The sequence below is a fragment of the Apodemus sylvaticus genome, chromosome 21 (assembly GCF_947179515.1).
Source record: "Apodemus sylvaticus chromosome 21, mApoSyl1.1, whole genome shotgun sequence".
NCBI classification, from domain to species: domain Eukaryota; kingdom Metazoa; phylum Chordata; class Mammalia; order Rodentia; family Muridae; genus Apodemus; species Apodemus sylvaticus.
This window is the reverse complement of record NC_067492.1, coordinates 577,470-591,969: the sequence shown is the minus strand read 5'-3', so window position 1 is coordinate 591,969 and position 14,500 is coordinate 577,470. Positions and strand designations below refer to the sequence as shown.

The 14,500-nt window shown below is 41.0% G+C and overlaps 1 protein-coding gene across 1 annotated transcript in view; it reads left to right on the top strand.

Moving 5' to 3' along the window:
• The first annotated feature begins 4,163 nt into the window (after positions 1–4,163).
• Itgb1 (integrin subunit beta 1) overlaps positions 4,164–14,500 on the top strand; it is a 49,389-nt gene continuing 39,052 nt past the window's right edge. Inside the window, exon 1 of the mRNA XM_052167208.1 lies at positions 4,164–4,249. The gene's annotated coding sequence lies outside the window, so the exon portion shown is untranslated. The remainder of the gene's footprint in view (positions 4,250–14,500) is intronic.

The following is a 14,500-nucleotide window of genomic DNA, read 5'->3' as shown; positions in this document are numbered from 1 at the left end:
TTCAGTGTTTAAGAGTTGCTGCTCATTTGAAGAACCTGCACTCAAATGGCACTTGCTATAACTCTAGTTCCAGAGGATCTGACACATCCTTCTAGAGACCCCAGGCATAAGGCATACATATGACACATACACACATGCAGGTAAGATATTCATACACTTAATCTTTTTAAAATAAAAAAGTGCCATTCTTAGAACAAAGTAACCTATTTCCAAGGGCCAACTCTGGCTTGGAGAGGGGTTCTGAGGAAAGGTGTATCTGGGAGCTGTGCAAACAAACAACTTGAAGTCAAACCCTGGATCCAACCTAGTGGCCTATGTTCTGCTCAAGACAGCTTTCTAGATTTCTCTCTGTGTTCTGCTCTTTCTGGATATCTCTAGACAGCTCTCTCTATTTTCTGCTGGAGACAGTTCTCCAAGGACTTTTCTCTTGCTATTCTAAAAGTTTCTCTGGGGGGGCTGGAGAGATGGCTCAGTGGTTAAGAGCACTGACTTAACCACTCTGAAGGTCTTGAGTTCAAATCCCAGCAACCACATGGTGGCTCACAACCATCCCTAATGAAATCTGACTCCCTCTTCTGGAGTGTCTGAAGACAGCTACAGTGTACTTACATATAATAAATAAATAAATCTTTAAAAAAAAAGTTTTTCTGGATAGTTTATCTCTTGCAGACCATAAGCCCACTCTTTTATTTTACATATCAATCCAGTCGTTTACCCCCAAGTTTCCTTTCAATTATCCTATGAATCAACATTCTGAGATCCCAGCCCCTTAATTCTTAGAAGATAGCAAGCACACATTTTCTTTTAACATTGTGAAAGAATCCAGAGATCTGCCTACCTCTGTTGAGCACAGACAATAAGTTAGCTGGGTGGGACCCTACCATGAAATTTCTATCATGTCTGGGCCTAACCTTGCTCTGTCCTAGGTCCGACCCTGAACTCAGGAATCTGCTTGTCTTTGTCTTCATATTTTTCTGACAAGCTGGCTCAATAATGCAGCTGCCTTTTTTCCTTTACATTCTTAAAGTTCCTTATATAATTCATATTGCATCTTTATTTTTTGCATAGTTGAGAAATTATATATTTTCAAACTAATGTTTTTAGAGTTCTTTTCCACAGCTTTAAGGACTCTCCTGAAGGTCCCAGCATTTACCATTTTGCTAAGACATTAACTACACCTTCACTTCCCAGATTCCTGCTGTCTCTGAATATCAGAGTCCTTAATGTTAACAGGGAGGACATTCCTCAAAGAAAGAACATAAAAATATGTACATTATTACACAAATAAGCATCCCTGTTGGCCCAGTACCAGGGGCAGGAGCCATGTCATTCCACCCCCACCAAGGTCATGTCAGACTCAGCAACCTAATTTTATTTTGCTAATTTGGATGCACAGACCAAGTGGAAAATTTGTTTTCCTTATAAGAAAATAGATCTCTTAATAATTTTTAATATTCTCTTAATAAAGATGAAGACATGGAAGATCACGTTTCCATTTCCCCTATACCTTGGTCTAAGAGGATTAGTCTAAGAGGATTAGTCTACCATGATGGTTGTATTTGAGATTCTGGTGCTAGAACAAATAATGGATCCCCAAGATTGTGTGTGTTGGTACCAGAACCTCTGAAACCTGTTGCCAAGGCAATGGCCACCATAATCCCAGAATCCTCTTGGTTCACCTCCTACCTTTATCTGTGACCATGTCACCATCTATATATAAGGGGAAGGCCCCTCCCTTTCTCTTACCCCTTTTCTCTTTCTGCGGCCATCTTGCCCTTTCCTCTCTCAAAAAACCTCACGGTGGAACTGTTTGGACTAGTGTGGTCTTTCTGGAGCTGCTGCCGCTGCTGATCCCAACAGTGTGTATAGTGACTAAAGGAAGATTATTTCCTATCTGGTACATGGAGAACAAGAATAATGTAGATAATGATTGTTTATGACTAGAGTTTAATAAGGAAGAAAACCTGTGGTTTGGAAAAACTGGCACATCTCATCTCTAACTGCCTCAAATATGAACTGTCTGACATTCCAAATTCCACTACTGCTCAAACATTGTAATACATGAGCTGGATAGAAAGATAGCAAAGATTTTGAGGAGAAGCAAAACGGCTGAGAGACCACTCAGGGTGAAATATATATCCAAGCTTGAACTAGGTCACCTTCATAGACTCAGGCTGTCTGTGGCTGGCAGTGGAAATCCTGATGATTGAAAGAAAATGCTCTAGGACCAAGAGAAATGCAAACAATGAAGGATCCTGGGCAAGACAGGGATTTTTCCCTCCTTCTTTCCTTCTTCCTTCCTCCCTTTCCTTCCTTGAATTTGTTCTGTAGATGAACCTGGCTTCAAACTGAGAGATTCTCCTGCCTCTGACTCCTCCCAAATGCTGGGATTAAAATGTAGGACAGGGGCCTTTGATAGCCCGCCCACTTGACTGTTTCTTGTACATCACTCTTTTTTACAGAAAGAATTCTATCTTTACCCTTGGGTTGTTACTAAATAACTATAATAGCTATTGCTGGGGAGAATAACCAACAACACAGTAATGCTACAGTGAAGAAAGGCTTACATTTTGAAAAAGCAAGAGGCAGTTTATATTCTCTGCCCAGGCAGAACTTCAACCCCCCTGGCACAGGGTAAATGGACGTGGGTGTAATATGACCTCAAGTTTCTGCCACTACAACTTTCTTGTGGAAATGGACTGTACCATGGAACTGTGAGCAAAAATAAGTTCTTTAAGTTGTTTTGTCAGTTATTGTGTCCCAGTCGTGAGACAAGTAATTAGAACAATGTTCATGCATTTTACATAGTTAAGTCCCTCTCTTAACATCTTTATGTACTATAGCTATGTTTCTGAGCAATTATGGAACTTATTAATTTCTATTCAGAGTTCATGACTTCTACATGTAAATTGGTATTCCTCTGTCAGCTTAGTTTGAGTCCTAGGAGAGCAGGGCAAACACTATTTACTTTTGGTTCTCTCAACTGCTTGATAGATATTCTTGAACTGATTTTCAGAGCTGCCTAACCAGTAAGCTCAATCAGGATCTTGTGGTAGATTGTTACAGGTTCAAATCACACGCATAAAAGCTCACACAGCGCAGGGCAAGCTTGGATAAAGTATGTTTATAAAGTTGTTTCTTGTGCAGAGACTGGGCTAATGGTTTAACTCTGAAGTGGTAAGATCAGTACCTTTAAAGGCCTTACCGCTGGGTTGCTAGTCTCTTAAGCTCCATCATTTACTAATTAGAAAAACGATGGTCACTTATTAAAATTTTAGGTAAACAATACATTTGATGATTAATCAAGGTTTTTGTTTTTGTTTTGTTTCTTTCCCAGTTTTACTCTTCCAAAACAGAAACACTACATCTCATCTTCATAAACCCTGCAATTTTTACGGCAGGGCTCCCTTCTCTTCCTGGCAGCCTACACTTTTCGGGTAAGCTGATGGCACCTGCTGTCATACAAGCTTTCAGTATGATGATGTAAATCCAACTTTCAAGCTTCTCATTTAGATTTTGAGACTGGCTAGCTTCTTTTCAATTCTTTTCCCAGAAAAGAGAAATAAGTCCGCAAACATAACATTTTTCCTTTTTTTACTTGGCCATCCAGATAGAAAACTGAACAAAAGCAACGCTCAGACGGGCAGGGTGGCACAGCAGGGGTAGAGCGGGAGTCTTAGGGTGTCAGGGCGGGTCCGAGTGCTGCCTGCAGAACACCCCATTCTTCTCGCCCTTCAGCCCACAGAGAGGTCTGGTTCGGGATCCCAGGGACCGAATAGACTGCAGTCGGGCTTTCCCGCCTGGCGGCTGGCGCTCTCGGTGGTTCTGCGCTGTACTCTCAGCAGAAAGGGCGGTATGACCGAGCTCCTTTGTCTGCACCCTGCCCCACCTTCCTTCTTCCTGCCGCCTCCCCCTACATTTCAGGCGCGGCTGACGCGGCGCAGAGGAATGCGTTTCCGGAGGGAGAGAAAAGCCGAGCAGCCCGGGAGAAATATCTTCGCGGCGGGGGCGGGGCTGGGCGGCTTCCTGAAGGACAGGCGGGCCGAGTCTCCGCCCACTCACTGAGGAGCCGCTGAGACCTGCGGAGCGGTCGAGGCCCGCCGACACTACCCGAGACAGTCCGAGAAGCCGACGCCCGCCCGAGACCCTCCGAAGGGCCGAGGTCCGCCGACACTCACCCGAGAACCTCCGAGAGGCGGAACACGGCGGAGCCCGGGCCGCCCGCGTGTCGGGCGGACTCTGCGAAAAGGTAAGGCCGCTGGCGTGTGGACGTGCGGGCGTGGGCTCCGGGCAACTAGGGCTAACCAGGCGTCTCTGCGGCCTGGGCCGGGCGGAGTCCGGTTTTACGGACCGTGGCACACGGCCTCGTTCGGCTGCAGCTCCCCGCCCCGCCCGGCCTTGTCTAAGGGAGGGTCGCGAGCCCGGCCTGTCACACCGGGGCGTGGCGTGACAAGGGTGGGTACTACAGGGAACGCAGCGCCGCTGACCTCAGAGGGGTTCGGTTCGTCTGTGCCCAGCGGGCGCCTTTCCCCAACGCGGCGCGGGACCTTGGGAACCAGGCCCCGGCGCCCGTGGTCCGCGAGGCGGTGTTCTTCCCCCCCCCCCCCCCGGGGGGCCTCGTGTAGTGTGGCTGCCTACCCTCTCTCATGCCTCCTAGTGACTGGCTGGGTCAATGACCGCCCTGGTCCCGAATGCCACAGCGAACTTGAACTTTTAATTTGATACTTAGTATTCAGTGGGAAAACCAGCAATAAATTAGGCTATTTCAGTTTCCTCATCTTTAAAAGAGAAAAGGGGTTCCTACACTAATTATAGTAATACTCCCAGCTTGTGTTTACATGTATTGACTTCACAGCAGAACCCTGATCCATGGTGGTATTGGGACTGTTTATCTCATTTTACAAATGAAGAAACCGAGGTGCAGGAGTTTAATTTGGAGAGTTCATGGGCTCACCTCCAGAGCCTATGCTTAAACTTTTAAGTAACCTTGCTAATGTAAAATAAAGAAGGCATTGTATAGGGCAAGAGGAATCCAGAGCAATGCCAGTCTAGACTTTGTAGTAAGATCTTGTCTCAAATAAAAGGACACAGTAAACAGTGAAATGTAAAACCACAACTTAGACAACAATGTTTCATATACATTAATTACTTTTCATTGCTTCTTGCTACATTAAAAAGATCTACAAACTTCTCAGGATATTTTGGGAACATTAGGAAGGTTTCCTGGATATGCCATTCCACTTGGGTATGAAAAGGGTAGTATAACTAAGTTTTTTGGTTTTTTTTTTTGTTTTTTGTTTTTTGTTTGTTTTTTTGTTTTGGCTGTTGTTGCTTGCATAGGACAGAAATAAATGTTAGATGAATTCTGTTTAGATTTTTTTCATAAATCACACACAGCCATTACAGTAGGTCATATTCTAGATAACCTATAGAATGGACTTGAGAAATTTTAGTTGAAATTTCTCTCTTGCATACTGATGGACATCAAGGCCGGAAGGGAAGGACTGACATAAGAATCTCAGTTTGATAGGATATCCACGTTTATGAGGAATTTTGATTTATTCAGCCATGGTTAATGACCAAAGATGATTGAATGACAAATAGCAAACAGATGAAACACTGGTAAGTTGTATATAGGCACTTGGGGAGAGAAGGAGATCCTAGAATGCTAGTTCTTATGTGAGTAGAAAGCAATTTGTAGCTTATCTGTTGAATTTATAGGCCTACAGTTGAATCTGTTGAGGATATGAAGTTCTGTATTAAGATGGTTTCTTTAATTTCAATTTATAATTATTTGCGTGTGGGGATGTGGGCCATGACATGCATGTGTGGAGGTCAGAGGATACATTTGTGAAGTGTCTTCTTTTCTTTCACTATCCTGTGGATTTCAGGATTGAATTCAGGTTGCCCAGCTTGGGTAAGCATTTTCATGTGCTGAGCCATCTCATGAGCTGTTTGAAATTGTTTCCCTTTTTAAGGCTTTGATTTGTTTATTTTATGTGGGTGCTTATTTGATCATGCGTATTCCAGGGATTGAATTCAGGTTGCTCAGCTTGGGTAAGCATTTTCGGGTGCTGAGCCATCTCACTGTTTGAGGTTGTTTCCTTTTTATTTATTTATTTTTCTGAGACAGGGTTTCTCTGTATAGCACTGGCTGTCCTGGAGCTCACTCTGTAGACTAGGCTGGCCTTGAACTCAGAAATCTGCCTGCCGCTGCCTCCGAGAGAGCTGGGATTACAGGCTGTTTCCTTTTTATTTTAAAGGCTTTGATTTGTTTATCTTAGGTGGATGCTTATTTGCCTGCTTCTAAGTTTGCCCTCTGCATGCAGCACCTGTGGAGGCCAGAAGAGGGAATCAGATCCCCTGAAACAAGACCCACAGGTGGCTCTCAGCTGGTATGTGGGCACTAGCAATAGATCCCAGGTCCTCTGGAAGAGCAGGTAGTGCTTGATCACTGAGCATCTGTTTTCCTACAACGGCCAGGTTGTTTTTAATCTTCAGTATTCTGTACAGGAAAAGTACAGAATCAACAAAGTTGAAAAATAATTGGATTTAGTATTTTTAGCACCAGTTGCCTTTAATTTTCTGGTCAGCCTGATTTGAATTTGTTCTGAATTAAATGAAAATCTAGTTCTGTATTGATTAACAACATGAACACAGCTCACCTCTCCTCACTGTTTATTACTAGGAAAATTAATTAGTTTGATGGATGTTTGTCCAGAATGCTTTCTGCCTAATGTAGTTCCTTTACTGTTTGACTTTTTTTTTTTTTTAACAGAGCCCCACTCCCTGGTTTATAGGTAGAGAGGGAGGTGTATGTTGTCTGGAGAAATTAATTTTATTAGTGTTCTGTGAATGTATGAGTATTAGTATTCTTAACTATGTTACCAGAGTGATGAGATAAACATGTTGAAACTCATAAAGTTTCAGAGGATTGTTTTTTCTCAGAATGTAAAACTTTTGATGTGTAATAAGCCCAGCTGATTTGAAGATTCATTATGGATGGAATCCAAGGTTATATTCTGTGAATATGTTAAAATAAGCTTTTACCATTTGTTTGCAAATTAGCGAGTTTCAGAGTTGATTAGTGTTTTCTATTATATTACTGTTGGGACTTTGGTTATAGGTTTTCATAATTTTTTGTTTATCATATGTCAAATAGTTGGTAATCAGGAATGTGAGGATAAAGGGAGAAAAGAGTAATTGAGATTTCTGGATCAGATCTAAAGTAGTAGCAGTATACAGTCTCAGAAATCAGAAGTGTACTGAGGTTAAAGGACAGTCCACACAATTCTGACGGGTTAGAAATTGAGGTATGTAGGTGAGAGCAGTGTACCTCACTTTCAGGAGGTTTATGAAAAAGAATAAAACTGTACTTTGTAAATTTCTCATAGTTTGAAAACTTTATTTTTGTGTGTGTGTCTTTAGAAGATAGGGATAATTATTTTTACCAATATGTCTAGCATGTATATTGTAAATTTCTCAGAGTTTGAAAACGTTATTTTTAGTGTGTGGCTTTAGAAGATAAGAATATCTTCACCAATATGTCTAGCATATATATCATCATAAACCGTATACATGAGAAAAGAGGCTCCTTCAAATTTATATCATATGAGAGCATACATACATGTGCACATATCTGTATGCACAAAATGCATACACATATTAAATATTACAAATAAAAATTTTTATAAATAGAAGCACATATGTATTTATGCATATATATGTATACATATGTATCTCTTACTTGTAGGAGAGATCTCTTTTTAGAAAATAACAGGTTTCTAACCCCAAGGATATGTAAAATAACTCAATTGACTGTAAGGAAGAATGTAAGCATTTTATAAGAGCATTCTGTTTATAGCTTTTAAAAGTTCAATGTATTTATCATGGATAATGTTACTGTATTGCTATAAAATGTGTATTTTAATTTATATATAATGGGCACATGAATAATCTAATTTTTTTCTGTTGACAGAGATGAAACTCAAAAAGCTTATAGATCCCAAGTGGTAGCCAGTGGGGAAACAAGATTTATGCTTTTTAGGGAGAATTGGTGAGCTGGGGTTCATATTGAGGGAAGTAGAAAGGTGAATGGCCAGGAGGTGCATTTATCTAGGGAGGCAGTGCTACTACAAGAGGGTAGGATCTACCATGCTGAGTGTTTTTAAGGTGACCATGGGGCCTAGGGTTTAGGAATTTTTCATCTATCAATGCTGGTTGATAGTGTAGGCTGCAAATAAAAGCACCAGAGTGTGGAGTAGAGAAGGCTCTTGAGAGGAGTAGGAAAAGCTGTTCATTTTCCCAGTTTCTTTGAACTTTCTTTTGGTTCCTTTGCCTGCCATTTTAGAGAGTATAGGAATTTGTGGGGGTTTCCAGCAGTTAGCATGCTTAAAGACTAGTTTATTTTCACACACATTCTCCAGAGCAGTGATCAGAGCCCCAGTTTGATTGAGGAGAGGCTTCACATGGGAAACCTGGGTTTCAGTGCAGGTGCTGACCCTGGATTACTGTATGACTTTGGTGTACCACTCCCTAGGGCTCTGGTTTCACATCTGCACTGTTGCTTGAGAGAGGTAGTGGCTGCCTGATCTAAGTACCGCAGAGTACAATTTTTGTTTTTTGTTTTTTCTTTTTCTTTTTCTTTTTTCCGAGACAGGGTTTCTCTGTGTAGCCCTGACTGTCCTGGCGCTCACTCTGTAGATCCGGCTGGTCTCGAACTCAGAAATCCGCCTGCCTCTGCCTCCCAAGTAGTGGGAATAAAGGGATTAAAGGTGGTGTGCCACCACCACCCAGCCAAATTTTGTTTTTTTTTTCATGAGAAACCATTTTCTTTAAATTAAAAAAACAACTTTATGTGTAGGTGTGTGTATCTTTATATGATTTTGTACACATGCATGCAAGTTCCTTTAGAGGCCAGAGGCTTTAGATTTCCTAGAGCTGGCATAGAAGGTTGTGAGCCACCTATAGGAGCTCTAGGAACTTGGGTTATTTAGAAGAGCAGCAAGAGCCGGTCGTGGTGGTGCATGCCTGTAATCCCAGCACTTGGGAGGCAGAGACAGGCGGATTTCTGAGTTCGAGGCCAGCCTGGTCTACAGAGTGAGTTCCAGGACAGCCAAGGCTATACAGAGAAACCCTGTCTTGAAAAACCAAACCAAACCAAACAAAAAGAGGAGCAGCAAGTGCTCTTGACTGTTGAGCCCTCTCTTTTGCTCTGAGCAACCATTAAGAAAATATAGCTGCAGTGCAATTGACACTGGGAAGAATCTGTGCCAGGGCTGATTAGTCACATCTATTACTGGCTGCTCTTTGTCAGGGTGTCTTTAGTTGTGCATTGCATTGTAGCTCATCAGTGTACTGAGTGGTTGTCATTGAAAAGACTTGCTCAGTGAGTGTAATCCAGGGGTCGGCAGGGGTCTTTGGTTTTGAGTGAATTTCCTAGTTGGGTCACTTGTGTTCCACTTAGGAAAACATGACAAAGAATAGTTTATACAGTGTACCATGCCATATGATACTCTCAGTTTTTTGAAGAAAAGGTCAGCAGTGGATTAAGTGGTTTTGGAAGGTTTGGTAGAGATGAGTTCTGAGTGAGGAATGGGCTGACCTAAGGTGTGGATGACATGAAAGATGTATTTATTTAAAAGAGAGCAAAAGAAAAGAAACAAGTAAAAGTCTTAAAGGTAGAAGAAAATTTGCATTGCATTTTGCTTAAGGAATGTAGTTTCAAGTGGAAAGGTGAAAATATTTACATGCAAAATCTGGTATTTGCCATTAGGAGCACAGAACATATTCACAGTCTACATGCTTATTGAATATTTAATTTTATACTCTGAAATTAGGATACAAATAGCTTTCTAATGCCTCCAGTATTTTATAGATTATAAATGATTTATTTTCCTATGGTTTTTGACCCTTCTTAGAGGTCAGTTGTGGAATATTTTACTATTTGATTATTTAGATATTGAAGTTTTAAAAAAAGATTTATTTATTTATGTATATGAGTACACCATTGCTCTTGTCAGACACCAGAAGAGGGTATCAGATCCCATTACAGATGGTTGTGAACCACAATCTGGGAATTGAACTCAGGACATCTGGAAGTAGTCAGTGCTCTCTAGCTCCGATATTGAAGTTTGAAACTACATTTAGTAGTCTAATGTTACATTTGGAAAATGTAATAAAATACAATAGTCACGAGTTGTTTTTTTTTTTTTTTTTTTTTTTGGTTTTTGGATTTGTTCTCTCTCTCTTCCCCCCCCCCCCCCCAAACAGGGTTTCTGTATAGCCCTGGCTGTCCTGGAACTCACTCTGTAGACCAGGCTGGCCTCGAGCTCAGAAATCTGTCTGCCTCTGCCTCCCAGAGTGCTGGGATTGCAGGCGTGCACCACCATCGCCCGGCTTGAGTTATTTTTATTAAAGAAGTATGGAAGCATGACTTTAAAAGAATTGGAGGTGTCTCTTGGGGTAGAGTCTGTGTTCATACTTGCAAGGCCCTGGGTTCAATCTCTAGCACAGAACAACAATACAAGTTGAGAAACTCATATTAAAGAGTTATTCAGACCCCATCCCCAGTGATAAGAAAATCAGTACAGAAATATTTGTTGCTAAAACTTTTCCATCAGGGTCATATTTTTATCCTTCCCCAAATTCTGAAATAGGTGTTACTCCTAGCCTAGTCTTGAGTCAAATGAAAAATGAAGTGACTTCTCTGTATTTTGATTTTCTTTAAATTAACATACTTATTTTATGTATGAGTACACTGTTCCTGTCTTGAGACACAGCAGAAGAGAACATCTGATCCTCTTATAGATGATTGTGAGCCACTATGAGGTTGCTGGGAATTGAACTCAGGACCTTTGGAAGAGCAGTCAGTGCTTTTAACCACTGAGCCATCTCTCTAGCCCTGTAGTTTGATTTTAAAACATTTGTTGTATAAAGTATGCCTGGGTTATGCTTGTTCCATCCACACCAGACTGAGAGAAGGGAGATAAGATAAAAGGTGGTGGTCGCCCGGGTGTGGTGGCGCATGCCTGTAATCCCAGCACTTGGGAGGCAGAGGCAGGCAGGATTTCTGAGTTCGAGGCCAGCCTGGTCTACAGAGTGAGTTCCAGGACAGCCAGGGCCACACAGAGAAACCCTGTCTCGAAAAAACAAAACAAACAAACAAACAAAAAAAAAGGTGGTGGTCAAAATGAACTTTATCAGGAAAAATTTTTTGGAAGCCAGTAGATAAGATTATGCAATATAGAAATGTGACTTAAAATTCCTCCTAATTGAAGTTACGTGTAGAGAAAATGCTTTTGATACTATTAATAAAATTTTTTTTAAAAGATTTATTTATTATGTGTACGTGCCTGCATGTATGCATGTGAACTGTGTGTGTGTGTGTGTGTGTGTGTGTGTGTGTGTTGCTGCCAGCAGAGGCTAGAAGAGGCTGTTGAAATTTCCTGGAGCTAGAATTTCAGATGATTGCAAGCTGCCAGGTGTGAATGCTGGGATTAGGACCTAATTCCTCTGCAAGAGCAGCAAGTGCTCTTTAAGCACTGAGCCATCTTTATCTCTTGCGCTCAGGTAGTTAACTTTTCCAAGACCTCTTACATTTGGGAACAAAGTAAATTTTGTCAACTGAAACATTTGATAATTCACACTTTGCCCATTCATAGGGGAAAAACAAACAAAAAACAGGAAAGAAAGGAAGATAAAATTTGCATATAAAGAAAGTATAAAGGGATAGCTTACTAGATTAGTTTATAAAATCTCATTTGCTAGGTAATCAGGATGATAGCAGATAGTGCTGGGAAGCAGTTTTTCTTCTCTCACTGTAGACTGACTATATTTTGCTTATATAGCTTTTCTTAAATGTTTGATTTTCAAAATCCATCAGTAGTCATACTTTCTGGGCTACTTTATTGGGTTCTTATATCTACCACCCTTCTCCACCCTAATTTCCCCCTCCACCCCCCACTAGTTAGTCTAGAAAAAGTCACTAGAAAGAAGGTAAGAGGGGAAACGGGGCATAGACCTCTTTAAACTACTTCCTGCTGATTAGGGGCATTGAGTTCCTCAGGACAAGCCCAGCCTTCATGGTTAGAATATCTCTAGCCAGCAACTGGCAATCCAGGATCCAGGAACACCAGCAATCCAGCAAAAGCAGCAGCAGAACCAGCAGCTGCCACCACAGGCTCTTGGGACACTCACATTTACACTTTCTTAAGAGTCCCCAGAATTCCAAACGTAGACTATTTGCAGCTGGCAAAAATCACACTTCTAGAGCAAGAGAGAAATCATAGTTAGTGGCTATGAATATTCTGAAGCAGCCCCATATCCCACACCTGGGATTAAAACAAAAACATATTCACATAACATTACAGGGTTTTAAAAGAAACCAAAATTCTCTATTCATCTATTGACAGACATTAGGTTAACTCTGTAGTGTCCAATTTGACTTGACACTTGCCCATGGACTGCCCTTCTTTTACGTGAGGGTAGTGGAGGTAGATGTCAGTTGTCTGTCACTACGCATTCTGTCATGCTGGCTGTTCCTTTCCTTTTGTAGTTTGTATTTTATGTGGCATCTCAGGTTTGATCTTGTTTTGTTGATTATATTCCTGGAGTTTATGAGTTTTGAAGAGGACATTGATATTCTCATTTTCCTTGGAATGGTAGAATCATCAGTAGTCATGAATTGTAAGTTTGATGTATCATCATGTATTTTTTAAGGCATCTATTTGTGTATGTGTGTTGTGAGTGAACTGTTTTCAGAGATCAGATTTTTTTTTGTGATCTTTGGATCAAACTTATTACTATTATTATTGCTGTCGTTATTTTTATTATTTTACCGTAGCATAACCAACCTAGAACTCACTGTATGGAACAGGCTAGCCACAAACTTAGAGAAATTCTCTTACTTCAGCCTCAAAAGTACTAGGATTACAGCATGAACCACTTGTACTCAGCTTCAAATAAAAACCTTCATTGTAGGAGGTTATTACGCTCAGGCAAATGTTTTATTGGTTAGAAAGGGTTTTCATTGAGTTCTTCAAAAGCCTTTTGTTTGCAATCAGTGTAGAGTTTTGGCATTTAGAAAGCTGTCTAGGGAGACTGTTGTGTATTTACAGGATGGTAGACTGCAGTGAGGTGCTACTAACATTCCCATCTTAGATTACTTAGCCTCTTTTTTCTGTTTCCACTGTTTTTTATTTGTTTGTTTCAACTTGACATAAGTTAAAGTTATCAGAGAGGAAGGAGCCTCAGCTAAGAAAATGCCTCAATGAGATCCAGCAGTAAGGCATTTTCTCAACTAGTGATGAGTGGTGGAGGGCTCAGTGGTGATAGTTCAAGATCACTTCTGTGGTGGGTGGTACCATCGTTAGGCTGGTGGTCCTAGGTTTTATAACAAAGCAAGCCGAACAAGCCATGGGAAGCAAGCCAGTAAGTAGCACCATACCATGACCTCTCTATCAGTTCCTGCCTCTAGGCTCCTGCCCTGCTTAAATTCCTGTCCTCACTTCCTCTAATGATGGACTATGGATCTGAAAGTGTAAACTGAATAAATCCTTTCCTTCCTAGTTTGCTTTTTGGTCAAGGTGTTTTCCTGGCAGTAATAGAAACCCTAAGACACTAACCTTGTTTTCTTCTTCCTTGTGTGTAGGCATGTTTTTGTGTAGTGTGTAAAGATTATCCTTGTATTATTCAAATGTTGATTCCTCTATACCATTATCTGGTTTCAATCTAGATGTGGCATTGGGGGAATTGGGGGGTGGGGACTGAACACAGAGTCTTGCACGCACTAAGCTAGTGTTTTACCACTAAGCTTCATCTCTAGCTCTTGAGTACTTCATTTTGTGTGAACTGGCTTCCACATTCCTTGTAGAGGCCAGAAGTTGACAGGATGTGCTCTTCAATTGTTCTCTAACATATTCTTTGGAACTCACTCACTGAATTGGAGATCAGATTTGGCTGTGTTGTCTGAACAGCAACCCCCTGGGATCCTCTTGCTTTTGCCTGCCCACTCCCCATGTTAGGATTATGGACACACACCATTGATACCCAGCTTTTAACACAGGTGCTAGGGCTTTGAATTGAGGTCCTCTACTTCTCTGTTGCAAGTAACTTTGCAGACTGAGAAATCTCCCTAATTTTAAAGTCCTTTTCTTCTTAAGAGTAACTGATTTCTACAAAAATAGTATAGGTTGATCATCCTTTGTCTGAAAAATTTAAATGGTCTAGATATAAATCTCTGAATGTCAACATGGCTCAAAAAATTCTGCACCTAGTTGTCCCTTCAGGGGTCAGTGGTATGCAGGTATTCAGTTGAATACTTAATACTCAATACAGGCATGTATGTAAGTTACATATTAAACATAAGGGGGTTTTAGACCCAGGTCTAAGATATTTCACTACATGTAGCTATTTCAAAATCTGAAAAAAAAGTCCTATACTTTTGGCCCTATGCAGTTTGAATAAGGGATACTTAATCTGTATATATCAAGCTTTAAAA